Raw genomic sequence first — 21389 nt, forward strand, 5'->3', positions numbered from 1 at the left:
ACAGCCCTCCATAGCCCCGAGTGACCATGGGTGTTCTCCTGCTACTTGGTCAACCCTGAACCTCTCCTCTCATCTCTCAGGGGCCAGTAAAGGAAGGAAGTCCATTTCAGTGGGAATGCTGAAGGCGTAGCCCTTAGGGAAGTCCAAAGAGGTCAGCTAAGTGCACACAGCACTGAGTCTCCAGTGGGGCCAACAGCAGTTGGCAGGCTCCAAACCACATTGGCTGAGCCCTCATCTTCTGTGATCATGAAGCACATTTGCCTCACATGGCAAGTGCTGTTTCCTTTGTTCTCTTAGGTCTCCACTGGGGCTGAGCCTTTGGGAATGAAAATGCACAATAACAGCTTGCAGAGTCCTGAAGATTGTTTCTGTCAACAGTAGCTCTCTGTGTGAGCCATGCTCCCCGACTACATCCCCATGAGGTCTTTCGGATACAGACATAGGTAAGCAGTAAGTCCCTAGTAGAAGGGTCATGGAAACAAAACAAGTACAGCTACAACTGTCATCACCATCCACCACCTTCTCTTTGAATTGGTTTATGTTCTCAGTCCTATGACATTTCTCTGGGAGTTTGTCCATTTGCATTAGTCACCTTCCTCCTGCCATGTGTGGGTCAAAGGGAGGCAAAAATGGCACTAGGTGATTTGTTAAAATCAACTTTTAACAAATACCTTATTCCTACCACAATAGACTCTTCCCCCAGAATGCCTCTGGATAGACCACGGTTATGATTCCTGATATCTCATTCTCCATCTAAAAATGTAAGGTTGGCAGTTTATTAAGGAGCTTTTCTAAGCATTACCTGCAAGCAAAGATGGCATCTAAAACCAAGATAAAAATGACAGCAGGGTTATCACTAGCCATGACTGAACCCTCAAAACCAGAAAAGTTTTAGCAGTACCCTGGGCTGGAGTTCACCATAGACCAACAAAAACAAAATATCTCTAGGAGGGGTGTCAGACATCTTTATTCTTCCAAACTCTCCGACTGAGTTTAAGAGGCAGCCAGGGTTAAAAACACTTGACAGGCCTTAAAGAGACATTTTGACTGAACTCTGGTGCTCTTCCCTCCAGCCTGGTTGCAATTCTATCCACACAGGCAGTATTTCTGTCCCACAGACATGTCGTAGGACTCCAGATTGTCAAGTCAATGGTTATTGGACTTTGACCTGTGTCTAAATCACCTGGGAGAATCTTAGGGACTATAGGGTCCCAGTCTCCTCAGAGAAGGCTGGGGTATGGCCCTTAGGATTTCACAAATCTGTCCAGGTGAACCTGATGCCCATCAGAATTCAATAAGCACTGGCCTAGACCTTTCCAAGCATAGAAGATGGCTCAGGAACAAATACAACTATTCCCAAGAGTGATTGTCAGGACAGTGCTTGCAGCCTATAAATTAATAGTATGAGTTACGAGCCAGTTGTCCCTTCTGTGGATCTGAGCCAAGCTGAAGTCTCCTCCTTAACCTCCTCTTTCCTTGCATACCAGAATTCATTCTAAATAACAACCCTGGAGCAGAAATTAGTGTCCTTAATCACTATGGACCTGGGACAGTCTTCTACCCTCCACCTACCATCCTGGGAACACTGTCAAGTGGGATACTGCCTGATTTGGGGCCAGAGGTCTGTGCCCCATACACTCATGAAATGTTGGGTCTCTAGCCCCTCTGTCCATGAAACAAACAAAATAGGGTGAGTCCATGTGGTCAAACAGGAAAGCCCCAATGAGACTCACCTTCCCAATCCTGGTTGTTGTCATTTCCCCACCAGGGCCACTACTCAGTCTCTGCCATCTATAGAGAGGGCTCACAGATGGAGCGTCTCCCTTAGGAAAGCAAGCTTTTGTACACAGCTTGCTGAGGGCTCTGATACTGGTAAGGTCCAAGAAGAGACACAAGCATGGCTGGTTAGCTGGAGAAAGGAAGGGGGCTGGAGTCTTTGGCCAGCCTGCTTGAAGGCATCTTTCTCAGCTGCAGTTTCCCTGACTGAATAAAGCCTAGAACAGAGAGAACATGCTAAGGAGCACTCACTCACTCAGCTTGCCTCAAATCCAGCAAGTGGCTTTCCCAACACTTGAAATGTAGTAAAGCCTCATTTCAGCCTGAGTCCCAGGATGGAGGTGAGGGGGAAGGACAGGTATGAGCCAACCCACTCTGTCCAGACAGGCACAGGGCCCTGAGGAGCCAGACTCCACATCAGGAACCACCCTCAATGTGGACCTCATTTGGCAGCCTGCTGTGTCCGTTCTGGACCACCACCCTTGGCCAGCCTCTCCTCTGCTCTGCTGAATCCCCAACTCTGCCCCCTTCCTCTGCATCTTCCCTTCACATAGATATACTCCCTGTCTCTTATCTTCCGGACTTAAGCCACTCTCCAAACAACATTTATTACTCTGTTTGGCTCTACACATTTTCAAACTACCCTAGAAAACTTCTCTCCTGGCAACACCAAGCCACCAAGGCGCTGATGCCAGGGCCATCCTCACCTTCCTGGGGTTCTCTGTGGTCTGGAGCCCAGTATCCTCCAGGCCTAGGGGAAGAAGCTTTTCGGGATGGAGAGGGGAAGAGGATTACTCTCTGACTGCCTAGAGGGCTATTTTGTAGAGAGGTACTGGGTCAGCACCTGTGGGGTAGAGTTTAAAATAAGAAGCAACCAAAGTCAGGCTTTTGGAAATGGACCTCAAATCCCAAAAACTTAGTTCAGAGAGCAGAGGTTTTCAAACCTTATTATGCATAAGAGTCACTGGCAAGAGATGAAAATGCATATTTCAAGGCCCCTGCCCCAGAGATTCTGTCTTGGCAAGAGGAGTTGAAGAAGCTGCATTTTAGCAAGCCTTGTAGGCCTGTGGACACAGGTGTTCCAAGAGAAGATTCTGAAGACACAATTATAAAGGAAAAGTGAATCTGGGGCTGGCCTAAGGCCTAAGGCCAGATGACCAGAGCCACAGCACAGCATAGAAACCTGAGAGAAGCTGAAGTCAAAGCAGGCACAAAGGAGAGAAGCAAGCAGTGTGTGGTTTCAGCTCCCAGAGCATAACTTCTTTTTATTCTGAAAGCCCCTGGTTCCCTAGTCCAGCCCTGGTACAATATTTGAAATATGAGCAGGTCATAGGGAATCTCAGGGAATATGAAATCTTCCTCCTTAGAAATAGACTCCTAATTTATAGAATTGTGAGTCCACTAGAGAGCAAGTGGCTGGATTTATTGCTGGTAAAATATGAAGGATGTAACATGATAGCTCTTCAAATCTCCTGTTTTATTTTCACGGGCTGATTAGTAATTGCCTCCAGAGGTGAGGCCCTGACAAGTCAGGGGAGGAATTCCCTCGGGGAGCTGAGCAGGACCACAGAGCAGAACAGAAGGAGACCAGCAGGAAGAAGACAGACGTGGGTGAGTCCACCCAAGGCAGAGGGATTGGAAAATAAGGAAGCCACAGGGACAAACAGAAGATGACGGGCAGGGTAGAAAGGAGCCAGGAACTTGCTCACCACAAATGCAGGAACACTGCTCCCATTCCGGATAGCACTGAAATGGCTCTCAAGGATGCCCATGTCCATGCAAGGCTTCCTCTGGGTGAAACCAGCACAATTAGGGGCCACAGGGTGAGTCACTCTCACCCCACTCTGGCCTTTGTGGGCTTCTCTCAAGCAGAAAACTATAGCCAAATTAGGACACTCTGAGAACCTAAAGGCACCAAGCCCTGCTGGCTTCGGATCCAAAGCCTCCAGAATTTCAACTTAATTTGTGATGATCCTTAAGTCATCTGAGCCTCATTTTCTTCATCCATGAAGGATGTTCATCAAAGCCACAGTGGCATGCGGAGGATCACTAAACACTGTCTAGATGATGCTATGTTGGGAAAAAGAAAAGTTTATTGTCTCAATGTAAGGCTTTATAAAGCAGCAGCGGTAAGGGATGCAGAAGATCATTCCATGCACCATGACTCAGGCAAAGCATCTCTAAGGGACCACTCTTGGACTGAAATCTGGAGGATAGTGCTCAGGAGCAGGCCAGAGAAAGGGAAAGCTCAGGAAGGCAACCCAAGTAACATGCAGCAACCCAAAATGCAGAGAGCTGCCAGGCCCAGAGCATGGGGTTGTGGTGGAAAACTGCCTCAAGAGAGGCAGGGACCTGCCTGGGGAGAACTTTGGGTCTAGTTAGGGATTCTGCTTTTCATTGTGAAAACAACAAAACAAAATATTACTATTATTATTAAAATATTACTATTTTACAAAATAGTAAAAAAAAAAAAAAAAAGGAAGGATCAATGTAGAGCCAATGAGGGGTTTAAGTAGGGAAGTAGTATGATGAAGTTTGAAAAGGACCTCATTGGCCAGACATAGTGTAGGAAAAGGATTGCAAGGAACAGGAGCAGGCACAGAAAAGGCATGGAGGCAATTTCAGTGATACAGGACAGAAATGCTTCTGCTCCCACTAACGTGTTGCTGTGTGTAATGGTGGATGTGTTTGAGAATACCTGGCAGGTGACATCAGCAGAGGCAGACTGCATTTGGAGTTGTTGAGGGGGTGGTGTCTGCCTGGAGATTTCCTAGCATGAGGGACACAGGAATGAGAAGTGACTTCAAGCTCAAGACTCAGATTCTGTTTCAATGAGGTCAAGACTGAGGTACCATCTAAACAGAAGTTTCAAGAGGGCAGTTGGATATGTGTTTCTGGAACTTAGAAGAAAGTTCTAGAAGATTTCAATACCATGTCTCAACAGGCACGGGAGCTCAGCGAAGTGATGGTCCTAAATGAAGGCCCAGGGCTGGGCCTAGTGGAATGTCACTATTTACCTGCCTGAGCAATGAGCTGGCAGAGAGATAGGAAACCAGGAGAGAGTGATGACCCAGAGGCCAAGAAAAGAAGCCTGTCAAGCAGTGAAGAGTTAATAACATCAAAATCTGCTAAAAAGTAGAAAAAGAAAGAAAGAAAGAAAGAAAGAAAGAAAGAAAGAAAGAAAGAAAGAAAGAAAGAAAGAAAGAAAGAGAAAGAGAAGAAAGAGCATTTCATGGACTGTCCTGGGAGATAATGCTGAAAATGCTAAAAAGTCCATAGATGACAAAATAGAGAAACATGCAGAGGCAGGCAGAGAACAGCTGGGGCCAGTAAGGAAATGCTGTGAGAAATATAATCAGATCTATATTCAGCGAAGATCATGGTTATGATTAGGTAGCTTGAAATGGGGGAAAAACAAGCTAGGAATTCCAACATCTGGGGAATACCACAGTCTTGTAAGAAATGAGGGGGTCCAGAGTGCAGCAGCAGTGGTGGCGGGGAATGAAGGGCTGACGATCAGAGTTCATGGGAACCAGATAAGGATGGCTGCACCGAGCTGGAAAGAGAGACGCAGCTGGACTCAGTGGTTACCTGGGCTGCAAGGTGACGAAGGCACCAGGACAATTAGGAGGTTCACAGCAAGGAGAAGCAGATTCCCACTTTCCACATCAGGGCCGGGACGGCCAGGGATTCTATGCTGAACACCATAGTTTGTTTGTGTCATTTTCGATCCCAGAAGAATGTCACAGGAAGATGCTCACCAGGCTTGTGACTTGCAGACCTGGCACACAGGAGGACTCAGGGCAAGTGGGGATGTGGTTGGCAGCAAGGACTGAAGGATGGGAAGAAGGTGAGGGGAGGTGTCCAGAGAGCGGGGACAGGCTGGGGTGCATCCCAGCAGAGGTCAGAAAGCCTGGCCAGTATCGTGGGACGCGAAGGTCAGGATGCAGAGTGAAGTGCCTCTGGGCTTCGGAGTGTGGAGGGCATGGTGTCTATGCATCGGTAGGGGTAGGAGCCTGATGGAAAGGACTGGAGATAGAAGAGAAAGGCCAGAAGGAAGGGTGAGGAGCAGGTGCTGAGAGGACATGGGAAGATAAATGATCTGAGGTGTCAGGGGGGTCCAAATAGAGGAATTCCGCAGCTGTCTTGTTTTGTCCTGCTGTGTGTTTTTAATAGAAAAGACATGGATATAAAGAAGTAGAGATGGCTAATAAATAAAGAAAAAGAACAAGAAAGATAAAGAAAAAAAGAACAAGATCAACCAGCAATTAAGACAATGAAACATTTTCCAACTCTCAAAGTAATGAACACATATAACCAATTTTTCCAGACACACCATTTGGGATTAAAAATGGAGTCAAATATCCCAGGACAGTTTTTCTTTGCTCCAGCACCATGAGCCCTCCTGTCCCTTGTTCTCAGCACACCTGGATGGGGTCTCTTGGGCCCCCTTGGTATGTCTTGCTCTTCCTGCTTCTCCTGGGGGCACCTGTTTCCTCCACCTGGCTACAATTGCTTTCATGCAGAGAAGTGCACAAAGACCACTGAAGGGCCACTGAAGCCCCAAGAAGCTACATCAGGACATGCTTTCTAAGCCAGACAAGCTCAGCAGCCACTGCAGGGCTTGCCTCTACTGTCACAAAGGGAAAAGAGACGATACTCCAGGTGCAGAGGCAAAGCAAAGTGAACACAGGAGGTTAGCTCTGAGTTAAGTGATCAGACCATTGAAACATCTCCTGAGTGGCAGAACCAGATGCTGATCCAGGCTGTCAAAACCCAAACCCAGGCCCTATCCACCATACTGTCCTCCCTCCTTCAGTCCATCAGTGTTCCCTTCTATCCAAAAACCAGGAGATGGTGGGAGAAAGTCAGCTGGGAGAGGGAGCCAGGGCCCACTGGCACAGTCAAACTGCCCTGCTTGGTTCTATCAGACGTCAACACGTACTAATCATTCCCTCTTGTATCAGCAATGGGCTCTCTCTTCAGATAGCCAGAGCGTGCCATGGGCAGCTAATCATCAGATTAAGGATGGAAGGGCAAGACCCAGATGAGTGTAGAGCCTTCTCAAGATCAAAGGCTGGCCATCAGCAGCCTGTGCAGGAGAATCCTACTCAACCTTCCTGGTCTTGCTCTCCCCTTCCATAAATGGGCTGGGGTAGGTAGAGGGAAAGAGCTTTTGAGTCCTGTCCCCTTCTACAGGCTCTAAATCTAGTTTGTTAGATAGCAACACTTATGCTGTTAATACAGGTGTCCTTAGAGTCTCAGGCCCTCAAGAGTAAAATGTTAAGATAAGTATGAGTTCATTGAACCACACTGCATGAAAATAAATAAATAAACAAACCAAGAGAAGTGACACCTACTTGGCTCTGAATATGCCAGAATTTCAAATGTGGAGGTAAGGGAATAATTCTCAAGTCTGTCCTTACTACATACTGGTTCTGAGTTTGAGGGCCACACCTACAATGGTAATAAGTGATCAGAGCCACCTGTTGGGTCAGTGATTAGGGCCTCCTGCATAATACAGGAATGCACTCTACCACTGCTTTGGTAAGCAGGTCTCACCTATACTTAAGACGTGTCACCACAGTGGTCCCAAAGTTGTTGTTCTAAATGTCACTAAATAGGTCGGCAGATAGGAACTCTCTTCTACCCAGGACTGGCTTATTTCCAGGACTCCACTTTTTTTAAGCAAAAACAATGACAATTTTCGGTCTGTTGTCATTTCCTAAGAACACTTATGAGACAAAGTCTGTGCTATAGTAAACAGCCTGGGAAGCCAAATGTCTCTGGCTCCAGCAAGCATGCTAGGCATGATTCATCTGGTGGAAATTCTCTTTCTAAAGAGGGAAAAGCAGGTCAAACAAGGGCCTGCACAAAGTTGTCTTCCTGTGACAAACAAAAGCCTTGGCCAGCCCAGCCCTTTAGGTCAGGCTCAGTAGAGCTTGTTAACCAAGTCCACGTGCAGCTTACACGAGACTCTCCTTGGTTATACTCTCAGAGATGATAAGATGGTGGTGATGGTCATGATGATGATAACGGTAGTGATGATGACATAGTGCTCTTCCAGAATGCCCAAAACTTCCCAGTGCAGTCTTCTCTGGGAATTAATATTGTCCTGGCAAAGTTGTAGGGCCAGGAAATCTCTCAGACTGCATAAGGCTAGGGGAGAAGGGCAAGAGGCCTTTAATGAGAATGAATGAAACATAGTGAGTCCCAAAGGGAGCTGAAGCTAAAATCATGGCCTAAAGATGAGCCTGGGGGTGGGGGTAGGGTAATCTAAGACCACCTAGAGGGTGCACAGAACAAATAGCAGAGAGGTGGGAAGCACCACAATTGGGGCATCCAGGGCAGCAATGTTAGAGTACAATCTTCCAAGCATTTGGAGCAAAAATCTTCCAATTTCATTTGGAGCAAAAATCAGTGTTGAGCATGTAGTTTGCTGAATATATGAAATCTTGAAGAAGCCATCATTATCCTGTTCTTTTGAACCAGACTCCCAGGCCAGACTGTCCCACCTAAAACCACAAGGGCACCCCCTAAACCCTCTCTAGTGTATTCTACACTTTCTTCGCCAGTTTATATCACTTTCTGACTTGCTCTATAACTTATGGATCATATTAGTTATTTGTTGGCTGCCCTTCACACACTCCTCAATTACAATACACATCAGCTCCAGAACAGGGAACTTTGTTTTGCTTACTGATATACCCCAAGCACCCAGAACAGTGCCTGGCACATAATAGGTATTCACAATATTCATGAATGAATGGCCCTACAGGGTGACCTGACTCTCTTGGGCCTGAGCTGGCCCAGCTGGTGGTCCACACCACCCACTACACCGTTATCTGTTGTGCTGTTGCTCAGCTGGAGCTCTCCATGCAGCTTTTCCTGAATAGACACAGACTCAGCCCTTCTGTCCAGACATGGCGCTCCCTCTACCATTGATTGGAACCAGATGGAGTCTCGCCTGTAACATGATTGAGCATTGATTTTAGTAAAGTAAGGAATTACCAAAATATAGTCATTACAATCTATCTTCATCTTGGCGACACATTTGGCGAGCTGTTATAAACCAGGCCTTGAAAAGTCAATGTGAATTTATAGGCCTCTCAGCTCTGCCCACAGGACCCTAATCTGGCAGAATTGTCATCTCTATTGAGCTGTTACAAATGGTTGATGAGCTCTCCTGCCCATAGATTTTCTCTGAATACACAGGTCACCCTATCAGAGCTGCATGATAATTCACCCTAGGACCTCCGATTCGGAAAGACCTGTAAGGTCATCTAAACACATTCTAACTGCTTAAACCAATGGCAATAAATCACAGCTACTATTCTTTCGCCCCATGTCAAGGCTCTGCACAGAGAACTCACCCAACTCCAACTCCAATAGCAGTCCCTACATACAAAATGGATTATCTGCTCCTCAAAACTAAATAAGCCTTAAAAAGTCTGAGAGCTCAAGGAACTTAGTCCAGGCAAGACAATTTAACTGGCAGAATAAATACTGGAACCCAAGTTTCTGACTCCAACCTATTATATCCACACTGGCTCTGAATCCTAGAGTAAATTATCAATGGGAAATGCAGATAATTGGGTGACTCCTGGGCCCACAGCACTTGAATTCACCAATCAATCTTAATACCATTAAAAGTGACATCAACAGACATGATTGCTTCCCAATATGATGCAATAGGAAGTACATAGCATTCATATAAAGTATTCTTGCCAAAAAAGAAAAAAAATAATAATGAGCTTAATTGAGCCTTGGGTATAACCACCAGTTTGCAGGAAGCATAGAAGATAAAAAACTTGTGCAATGGGAGGCCAGTCGGTTCAATCTAGAACATAATACATTCTACAGGACATGACCCATGACCCAGTTTTTTCCACAAAGAGATGCATGAGAAAGGGAGGAAGAGCTGTTACAGATTAAGAGAGACCTAAGAAACACATGACCTAAGTGCAATGTGGGGATCCTCTCTGCAGCCTTGAATTCAGCAAAGCATCTGTAAGAAGGTAGTTTGATGTAAATTTCTTTGTGAATACCTATTAAAATATTAATGATTGTTGTATTAGATGTGAAAATAATACAATGATTGTCTTTTTTAAAAAGCTTTTTCTGTTGGCAATATATACTGAAGTGTTTGTGGGTGAAATGATGTAGCATCTAGAATTTGCTCCAAAGGAAAGAAAAAAAGAAGGAGTAGATGAAATAAAATATCTGAGTGTTGATAATTATTGAAACTGGGAGGTGAATAAATGAGATTTCATTATACTATCTGTTCTACTTCTATGTATGTTTAACATTTTCCATAATAAAGTTATGTTGAGAGAAAGTGATGATGTCAGGGAATAGAATTTTTTTTTTTAGGATTTTATTTATTTGAGAGAGAGAGAGAGGAAGAGAGAAGAGAGAAGGAGCAGAGGGAGGGGCAGAGGGAGAGGGAGAAGCAGACTCTGCGCTGAACACCAAGCCAAATATGGGGCTCGATCCCAGGACTCTTGGATCATGACTGAAGCCAAAGGCAGATGCTTAACCGCCTGAGCCACCCAGGCACCCCATGGAATAGAATTTTTTAACCCAAAAACAACATTATGCTTAAGTGGAAATGGTCAAGATTTCCCTTTGAAAAGCCTTCCCTGGGATCCCTGGGTGGCGCAGCGGTTTGGCGCCTGCCTTTGGCCCAGGGCGCGATCCTGGAGACCCGGGATCGGATCCCACATCAGGCTCCCGGTGCATGGAGCCTGCTTCTCCCTCTGCCTGTGTCTCTGCCTCTCTCTCTCTCTCTGTGACTATCATAAATAAATAAAAATTTATTAAAAATTAAAAAAAATGAAAAGCCTTCCCTTTATGCAAGATAAAGTTACCAACTTAGAAAAATGCAAGAGTTTCCAACACAGTGAGGGTTTCATCAGGAATATACCACAGAAACCAAAAGGGAAATTATTAGCAGATAAAATGATACAAAATTTAAGAACTGTGTATGTTTAAATTATTAGCCAAACATTTAAATGCATGTGACGAATTGGGAAAATATTTGTAAAGTACATGTCATAGAAAGCTAAGTATTATCATCAAATTAAAAATATCTTATAAATCTATAAGAAAAAATAAAATTCTCTGTCCAAATAGACAAAAGATAAGTGGGAAATTTGAAGGAAAAAGGGTATAAAGATGATCAATCTTATAAGGGCAAAACAAGAAAGCCGGGTTTATTTGTAATAAGATCAGTGTATATTTAAAAAGCACATCAATGTCTACTCAGTATTGACAAAATTATCATATGAGAGAATATAGCTCACAGAGATTTCTCTTCTCCTTGACTGCTGGTGGGCCTGGAAATTGGTCCACATTTCCTTCTTGCAGGTATTTGTTCATCAAAAGTGAAAGTCAGAGGGCAGCCCCAGTGGCTCAGGGGTTTAGTGTGGCCTTCAGCCCAGGGTATGATCCTGGAAATCCGGGATTGAGTCCTATGTCAGGCTCCCTGCATGGAGCCTGCTCCTCCCTCTGCCTCTCTCTCACTCTCTCGCTCTCTCTCTCTCTCAAAAATAAAATCTTTTCTTAAAAAAAGTGAAAGTCAGAAAGAGGTTGTCTTGTGGACAGTGTTAAGTACTGAGAGTTTTCTCTAGGTGCTCTGTGAAAATTATTAGGGCAAGACTCAGAACTTCAAGTAATAGCCAGAAGGCTTGAGATCTGGTGCTAGCCGTATTCTTATGGCTTGGTTTTCTTCATATCCCATAGGCTAAACACTTGCATTTAATTCCATAGCAACTGAAAAACTGGAGTGGATCTAAGGGGAAAAAAGTGTTTATTTTGCTAGTATGTATAAGTCATCTATTATAACCTATTCATTCACTGGATACCATTTTGTGCCTAAGACCAAGGAAATACTTTTCTTCAGTCACATCACCTCTTTGGGCTCAGAATCTTAATCTGCTCAGTGAACACATTGGCACAGTTTTAGAAAATACACCTATTGGTCAATACTGAAGTTCTGGTCCACAGTGGAAAAGGTTCTGTGTCTTATCCAGGACATGAAGACAAAGCCAGATTCCCTAAGGTGTATTCTTGGACTTTTCCAGAAGATTGATTTTTCTCCAGCCTTAGATTGCTACAGGACCGAATTCATGGGTTACCAGCCTTCAGGGGGAAGTTTGCCAATAGTTAAGAACCCACAAACTGAGAGAAGTGCTGCCCTGCATGTTTCCTTTGCATTTTACCCAAGGAGAGTGAGTCTGTGTGGAAGGGAGTTGCCCAAGTCTCCTGTTCTAAGAACGAAGGTGTTGTTCTGAGTGCAGTTAAAGGCCAGCTATAGAAGATCAACCTCAACACATTCATGCAAACCACGCCTAAAGACCTAGAGCTCATGGTCCCTGCAGAAGCAAATCCACGTATAGAGCAGCAGACTGGCAGCCCATCTGATAAAGTCAATGAATGACACATGTAAAATAGATTGAGGAACAGCACCAGTAAACAGAATGAGCAAGTCTGTGAACTGATCCCAGTGGTGACTTTTGAGGAAATGCTTTGGCCTTTCCAGATTCCAATCTGAATGAAATAATGCAATATTTCCAGAAACATGAGGCACTGATTTGTCACCACAAGAGGAAAGACTGATGTTGACTTTCATGATGGAAATAAAGATTTCTGCCCCCACCCCAACCCTCTCCCTTTTTTAGAATGCCATTTAGAAAATCTAGCATCGTAATGAAATGTAAACCAGTGAAGAAATGAAGGTGATAGCCAGAAAGACTGTCAATAAAATCTCAGATGCAATTCTGAGCCCTAGTCCTTAGGATGCATTCCCAATTTGACACAGAGAGTGATATCAAGGATGTATTAACAGTTCAATGAGTATTTGAGGAAGGGAGGTACTTGATCCAGAGAGCCAGTTCTCAACCTGGGCTCCATGTTGGAATCACTGGGGAGATCTAGCAAATAATGATCCTGGTCCCAACCCCAGAAATTGTGATTTATTTGGTCTGGTATGCACCTTGGTCATCGGGATTTTTAAACCTCTAGGTGATTCCAATGGGTAGTCCGGGCTGAGTATCACTGGTCCAGTATGATAGCCAGATGCATGGGATCAGAAGCAGAGCTATTGGATTTTACACTATTCAACTTCTCTATTCCTCAGATTATTGGTATAAATGAGGATATGGACAAGTAGTAGTTCATATAAGATGAAATAGGATTACCTATGCAAAAGTACTTTGAAAAATCCCAAAGCACTATGTAAGTAGTTATAATGTAGATTGAGTCCTATGTCAGTCCAAAGCTACTAGATAAGTTACTTGACCAAGCACAAGACAGATTACATTAAGAATAATGAGGCCTAGATTAGAAGTCTAAACACATGCTGCTTTATGAAATTGATAAAACTTATATTCAATGAATGGAGCAATATCAGAACCTATTTTCCAGAATTAACTAGACAATTGCTCTGAAATCTTTTCCCCTGTTGGGGATAGATATAGATATAGATATAGATATAGATATAGATATAGATGTATCATGATATAGATAGATAGATGATAGATAGATGATAGATGATAGATAGATAGGTAGATAGATAGATAGATAGATAGATAGATAGATAGATAGATAGATAGACAGATAGATAAATGATTCCTTCCAGGCACACCTGGGTGGCTCAGCAGTTGAGCATCTGCCTTTAGCTCAGGTCATGATCCCAGGGTCCTGGGATCAAGTGCCGCATCAGGGAGCCTGCTTCTCCCTCTGCCTATGTCTCCCTCTCTCTGTGTATCTCTCATGAAGAAATAAATAAAATCTTTAAAAACAAATAAATAAAAATTTTAAAATAAATAAATAAATAAAAATTTTAAAAATAATAAAGATTCCTTCCAGAGAAACTTCTCCAAAAGGTGGTCCTCATCACTTGAACACAATGCTGCATGTGACTCTTGACTCTCCCTCCATCCCATTGGTGATTTGGGATTTTGCTCTCATTGTGTAGAAAAGTTCTTATTTATTAAATGTGTTCAAAATAAAATACAAACTGCATATTTTGATTCTTTTCCTCCAAACTGATGGCTATGTTTCTCAGTCCCTATCCAAGTTGTTTTAACAAAAACTTTCAAAATCATCTGCAAAGAATTGAAACGATCTCTTCAAAGTTTGTTTACCAAAATCCCTCCTTTGTTTTCTCTTTGAAATTCAAAATTACTATTACCACACTGCAGATATATAGTGACTTTCTCCAGAAAGCTCTAGTGGCCAAGTAGAAATGTTTCTCTTCAGATCCAGGAAATGGTATTTTATGCTTAAATTATTTTGAGCAACACAGCTCTTCGTGTTTTATATTGCAGAGCTGTGATTTTCTAGCAGATGGCTTTAACATTCTTATACTGAGGCAAGTTTTAGTTTTCCAACCTCAGTTAAAATCTTCAAAATGTTTGCTTTGGATAGAATTGCTGTACAAGGGGGAAAGAACCATATGCAATACCTTATCACGTAGGGAAAATATTCCATAAAAAAACTGGATTTCATTACAGCCTGTTTTGTGTAACCAGGCTACAGGTTCGGTTGCTACACACATCATTAGGATATTGCAAGTATCTGCTTTTCGTTATCCTGGCTGCAAGGCTCAGCTCCCCGCATCTGTGTGCATCCATGCTGTGATTCATTACAATAACAGGAATTTGCTGCTGTTATGATTGAGATAAATCAGGTTTGTGGTCTGGGCAGCCGTTTTGATAACTATGGCTCCACCTCAAATTTGCTGCCTGGTCTTAAGTCATCTGCAATACAGACTGAAGAAGCAAACAGATACTATATTTTCTTACAAGTATTTGAAACAAAACAAAAAGGTAGTTCCTGTGGGCCAGGAATTTAATTAATGCCTTTCTCTACATTAATTCATTTAATCCTCACAACATCTTTAGGGGATTTAGCTTTCTCTTATCTTCCTCAGATGGATCAAGGGATTGCTCTCCTCAGCTCAATAAATTGCCCAAGGCACCCCTACTGATATCCAGCTCTGGCTAGCCACAGAGGCCTGACTTGAATAGCTATTCTGACTCACTGCCACTGGTGATGGGATTCCCTCACCATACATTTCTCTAGTGGATCCTGAAAAGGAGAAGGGCCAGGCTTGGTCATCCACACTCTCTCCAATGCCACCATCTGTCTGTACTTTGGGCTGGGTCCTACACTGCCCATGGGATAGATTAGTCTCTGCAAAACTAAGAGGAGGACAATCACCCATAAGTTTCTACCTAATTATCTCCTTCTGAGATGGTGTCTGTGACTCTCTCTCTCTCTCTCTCTTTCTCTATTTCTCTCTCCTTTTGTCTCTTCATCTTTGTACTTACTTCCACAACAGAAAATTTTAATATTTTCCTTTCTGCAGGACATACTCATACAAGAAATTCATTATTTATCTGAAATTCAAATTTGACTGGGTGTCTTATATTTTTATTTGCTAAACCTGGCCATCCTAACTAGAAGCTAATCAAGAAGGAATGCTGTTGGACTCCTTGTATAACAGGAAAAGGTCACAAATATGGAGGGTCTAAAGACTGCTGGTCTTTGTCTCCTCCCTGATGAGTCCAGTATTGTGTCCCGTTCATTACCCCTGCTCATATGACCCCAGACTATGCCAGTCATTGCTGTCATCCAATCTTAGCTCAAGTGTTACCTCTTCACGAGGCTTTCCCCAACCAGCCCTGTCTTGCCTATCCTATAAACCCACTTTATGGTCTCCAAGGCCTAAGTAAAATCATTTAATTTCTGCATTTGGTTCTCCTCATCTCACTCCATGAGAAAGCAGGGATCTGGACACTAGACAGCCTCCCACCTAGAACAGTGCACACAGTTGACTTCCTACTAGCAACTGTATGAATGAATTAATGAATTTTCCCACATTCCTTGACACAATAATAAGTCTCTGACACACACTGCTTAGTGAAGCTGTGTGCCAATATTCTTATCAACTACCCCTCTAGCCATGTCAAGGACTCTTGGACAGCACATTAGCACAGCACATCACTCTCCCTTTCCATTCTTGGGCTGTACCACTCCTCTGTCACAAAACCTGTCTTGGGATTCCTGGCATAGCTATATTAACTCCCTAACCAGACTAGCTCACACAAAGCAGAGACCACTTCTCATTTCCAGTAGCAGAATGGAGTAAGCATCTAAAAAATGCTAACCCCACAGTATAGGATGCATTGTTCAGATGCTCATGCATTCAGATGTTCCCTAGAGTCTCTGTCTAGGCCAGGCTAACTGCAATCAAGCCATGGGAAATGGGATCTTTAGGCAAACACATGTGTAGACATTGCCAATCAAAATGTAGCACTGATGCCTTGCAAAGCTTAGACATTGTGAGCCAGGTAGGAGAGCAGGAAACAGGAGCTAGACCTCTAGTTTCCATCAAACATGACACAGAAAGTCCCAGAGTTAGACATGGGACATAATAATCAGAGAAAAGCAATTTAGTTGCTTTTCTGTGATTATCAAGTATTTATTAATATTATTAAATACAAGATCAAAAATATTTTTATATTTTATATGTACATCAAAAATATCACTGCCTACTTTATGCCACCTGCTCTACCAGTCACTAAAAATACAGATGAATAAGATGTGACCCTAACCTCGGGGAGTTGGTGGTTTTTCTCCCTCTCTCCACTCAGTTATGATGTTCTTGAGGACAAGAACATGTATTTATTACTTTGGACATCTATAGCCTAACAGAAAATAAGGGACATTCTACTCACTTTGTGTTCCTCTAGGAGGCCAAACTAGAACAAAAGGGAGAAAAACTCAAAAGGAGCTTGTCACAACAATATAAGCAAGATACTTTCAACAGCCTGAATTCTCCAGAGATGGAATGGGCTTCCCTTTGAGACAATGCATTTCCTTTTTCTGTATGTACTCAAGCATAGGTCAGGCTACCTCATAACAAGAAAACCATGGTGGAAATTCAGAGAGGTTTAAGATGGCCATTAGGTCTCTTTTCTCCTACAATTTGCTATATTCATTTGGTAAGGGATACTATGTGTTTCTCCTAACATTTATTTTTAATTTCCAGGAGCATGGAACCATGGTCTTTCTCAGTAATCAAAGTCTTTATTCACTGATACTATACCTGGCAAAAAAAGCATCATGTAACAATATCTCTCCTCCACTGGTTCAACTTCTTGCCTTTTTGTTCTTCCTTTGACATCTGGAATCTATGTAGTAGGACTTCATCACCTTACAAAGCATACCCACACAATGGAAAAACACAGGAGCAGAAGATGAGGCTAGAACTTCTTCCTCAAGTAGAAGGAAGCCAGTCTGTGGTTGCATTCCATGCTGGTGACATGCATGTTTGGAAGGACATGTTCTTTTAAATACAATAAAGTTGAATCTCATCTCCACATCTGGAGCTAAGAAGGAAAATTACCTTAATTAAACACAGCAGAATCCAGATTTATTGCTCACCACATGGAGTGCTCTTAGTCCCTGAAGACCAAACCTGATATTCCAGAAAAACTATTTTCCATTGGCACTTATACACTTGTCTACCCATGGCCTTCCGATGCATGGAACCAAGGAGAAGAAATGTGTTCCTCAATTTTCAATATGGTAAAGAGATTTATAGTGTAATAAAAAACATAAGGTCAATATAACTAGTTGAAAAGTGAATACAAAGTCAAATAGCTGTTTAGGCCACATGCTCTTCCAAGCAAGTAGGTGGATTATTTGTTCCCTACTCCTCCTACTGGAATTATAGATGATTTTCCTTAATTGGTATCCTGTAGGTTGTTTTTAGTTCCAGGTAATAAAAACTATTTGCTGTGGGAAAGAGATTAGAGAAATAAAGTAATAGATCAACAGTACATAAAACCGAAGCCCTGAGAAATGGATTGTTCTCCCTAGCAAATAGGTCTAATCTGGAAAGGAGGAAACACAGAGAGCCCGGAACAGAGTGAATGGCCCAATTGTACCACAAGCAATTCAGAAAGGCAGGCAATGGCCAGAATTCCCTCTGAGTCATTTATTTTAAATACCACTAATCATAAAATTCTGGAGTTCTCATTGCACATGAAATAAAAATGCCCTTTATAGATAAAGAAATACCTCAAGGATGCAGTAGATCCTTATTGCACTCATCTTGACCATGATTTTCCTTGGCTTGCTTTCATTGCTTCAACCTGAACAATCTCATTCATTCCCATCACCACTATAACCATCTCTTAGGCAATGACTCAATTTCTGACTTCTCTTCAAGGCCCCAGAGCCCCATTTCCAGTGCTTGACTGGATGTTCCCATATGCCTACTGGGCATCAGTAATGGGGGTTCCACAGGAACCTCAAATTCCACATGCCCCCGACTCAACTCAGTATCTTTTCCCATAAGTGTGCCCCTTTTCCTCTCTTCTCCATCCTTGTCAACACCAACTGTGGTCCCAGAGAACTCAGCCATTGCCATCAGGCTGAGCCCTGAATCACCATGATGCCAGAGCTCTGATGCTCTGTCAGCACTGACCATCTTCCCAGTGGTATTCCTGGCTCCCCCATGGAACACTGCTCATCCAGCACACATCTTCTTGTGCACAAGCAAGCTCTTTTGTGGAGATCCTGAACAGGCTCTTCTAAACTGAAGCCCATCCTGCACTGTACTCTTCCCTCATCCTAAGCCCAGCACTGAGGAAGGAGTCCAGGCATGCTCTGCTCTCATGCTGAGGCTCCCAACAATAGGATCCCTCCTGTCAGTCAACTGATTTGAGTAGTGCTGCCTGCCAACACTGTCCTTGCCCCTGAAGTGCATTCCCATATCTTTTTGAAGATTTTATTTATTTATTTATTTATTTATTTATTTATTTATTTATGAGAGAGAGAGAGCACAAGTGGTAGGGAGGGGCAGAGGGAGAACCAGACTCCCCACTGAGCAGAGAGCCCAATGCAGGGCTCGATTCCAGGACCCTGGAATCATGAGCTAAGCCAAAGGCAAACACTTAACTGACTGGGCACCCACTGACTGAGCCGCCTGGGCACCCCTACATTCCCATATTTGTCCCAAAGAGTCAGTGTCTACCTTTCCTGGCATATACTGGCACCTGACACGCCTCTCCAATCATACTGTTGCTCTCCTGAAAGCTTTACATGATTGAGTCCCCATTGCCTGTTAAATACAATCCTACTATTTCAGCAAGTAAGATTCTTAAATACCTGGATCTACCCACTCAGCTTGTTCAATGGCATCCCCCCAAACCCCCCTTCTGTTCCAGTCACATGAGATTTCTTTCCTTTTCTTTCCCTCTGTAGTACTTGCTCTGAACCGGGGGCATGCTTCTATGTGCTCTTGTTCTTGTTTGCCCACCAGAGCTCCCCTGGAGATGACTGTCCCCCGCCACCTTCACCAGACCCCCATAACCCCAGTCAAACATTGGCCAGAAGGAAACAGCCAGCTGTGAAGTGGCAGAGTTCCCTCGGTGCCGAACACAGAAAAGAACTTTCTTAAGAGTTATTTGAGTAGGTATCCTGAAACACCCTATGTGACAGATTGACAACCAGCAAACTCTTAAATATACATTCTTTAAGTCTCACTGATTTTTAATTCCGACTCAAGAATCTCTGCTTTAGCCCTCCTGTTATGGCCAGCAAATTGAAAAAGAAAACAGTGCAAATCAGTGTCCTTTGTTGTATTACCAGCCAATGAATTCTATATGAAGATTTCTGACCTGGATGGCAAATCAGGCCACGTATTTTTTAAAAAGTTAGGCCACATATTTATCTTGCCCCTCTCCAAATCCCATTTAAATAATTGAAAAAATATATAAATAATGAAAACAGTAGCAAATCAGGAAAGGTTCCCATCAGAGGACCAAAAATTCCAGGGAATTTCTGACTCTGGCTCAAAAAGGAAGTACAAAGGAAGGGTCCCAGAAGAGTTTTCAAACTTGTAAGCAAGCAAAACAAAGCAAAACAGCATGTCAGTAGCCTAGGGATATCTCCCTGCCCTCATGAATACAGGTGAAAAGAAAATGAACTATCTGTGGTACACTAATGTACAACCCAGTGTCCAATCTTTATAAGTGTGAATGCTAAATGTTCACCTTAAACTTGAGGAAAATCAACTCCATGAATTAGATACAACAAGCTGGATCCATAGAATAATTTGCCCTTTAGGTACCCAAAGCTTCAAGAGTAACTTACATACTAGAGGGGCACCTGGGTGACACAGTCCTTTAAGCATCTTGCTCTTGGTTTCAGCTCAAATCATGATCTCAGGGTCATGAGATTGAGGCCTACATCTGGCTCTCAGCATCGAGTTTGCTTGAGATTCTCTCTTCCTCTCCCTCTGCTCCTTCCACTCATGCTCTCTCTCTTTAAATTAAATAAATCTTTTTTTAAAAAAATAACTTACTAGAATCTCGGGCAGCCCTGGTGGCTCAGCGGTTTAGCGCCACCTTCAGCCCAGGGTGTGGTCCTAGAGACCCGGGATCAAGTCCCACAGGCTCCCTGCATGGCTTGGAGCCTGCTTCTCCCTCTGCCTGTGTCTGTGCCTCTCTCTCTCTCTGTGTCTCTCATGAATAAATAAATAAAATCTTAAAAAAAAATAACTTACTAGAATATATTTTAAATAGACAAATTTAATAAAATTACATGAACAAAACAGAAGAGCTTGGTACAAGTTTGAAAATGATGTCTCATACAGAAAGAAAACTAAAGGCGTAAGAATTTTTTAATTTATTCAACAAATACTTATTTAATTCCTATGTGAAGGAGGTCCTTTGAGGTACTTGGGGCAGAGCTGAGAATGAAATGAACAAGTCTGCCTCAACAAACTTGCATTGAAATGACTCCAGGATTTCTCTAACACAGCTAACCAGCAGACCAAATACATAAATATATGCACATGACAATGTGTTTATGTGCATATATATGCGTGTGTTACTATATTCCAACAGATAGTATATATTTCATTATGTATCTTTGGACAATAGACAAAAATTGACCGTGTTCTAGGCAAAAAAAAAAAAAGCTTAATATATTTTTTAAAATCCTTAATGCTATTTTCTGTAAGCACAACGCAATAAAACCAGAAATTAATAACAAAAAGAAGAGCCAACAACTCCAAGCACCTTGACATCCAAATAAATCTGGAGTTAAACATAGAAACAAAATTGAAACTGAACAAAAATTAGGATACCCCATAGTGAAACCTATGGAATTTGGTCAAGGAAAGCAGTGGGGAACCTAGCATTGTTAAAAACATATTTTTCACTGGAGACTAAATAATTATAAGAGAGAACCATGTTCAACTCTACACAATAAATATAATTATTTAGATTAATTCTTAAAATTAATTAATTTCTTAAAAATTAACATTTTTAAGAAAACAAATATAAACAAAATTAAGCCAAAATGACAGAACTTGAATAGACCACAGGGACACTACTTGCCTCAGATGTGTACCTCACATGGCCAGAACCCTAACCCTGGTTACTAGGTCCTGCCTGGAACTTTTGTTCCTGCTGTCTCAGGCCACCACATCCAGTCCCTCTAATGACCCCTCCAAAATAGATGCTGAGTGGCCCAGCTTCTGTTTCAAAGCTCAGGCAAGTGCATCTGGTTCTCAAAGCCTGGGTCAT

This window comes from Canis lupus, chromosome 28 (assembly GCF_003254725.2).
Source record: "Canis lupus dingo isolate Sandy chromosome 28, ASM325472v2, whole genome shotgun sequence".
Taxonomy (NCBI): domain Eukaryota; kingdom Metazoa; phylum Chordata; class Mammalia; order Carnivora; family Canidae; genus Canis; species Canis lupus.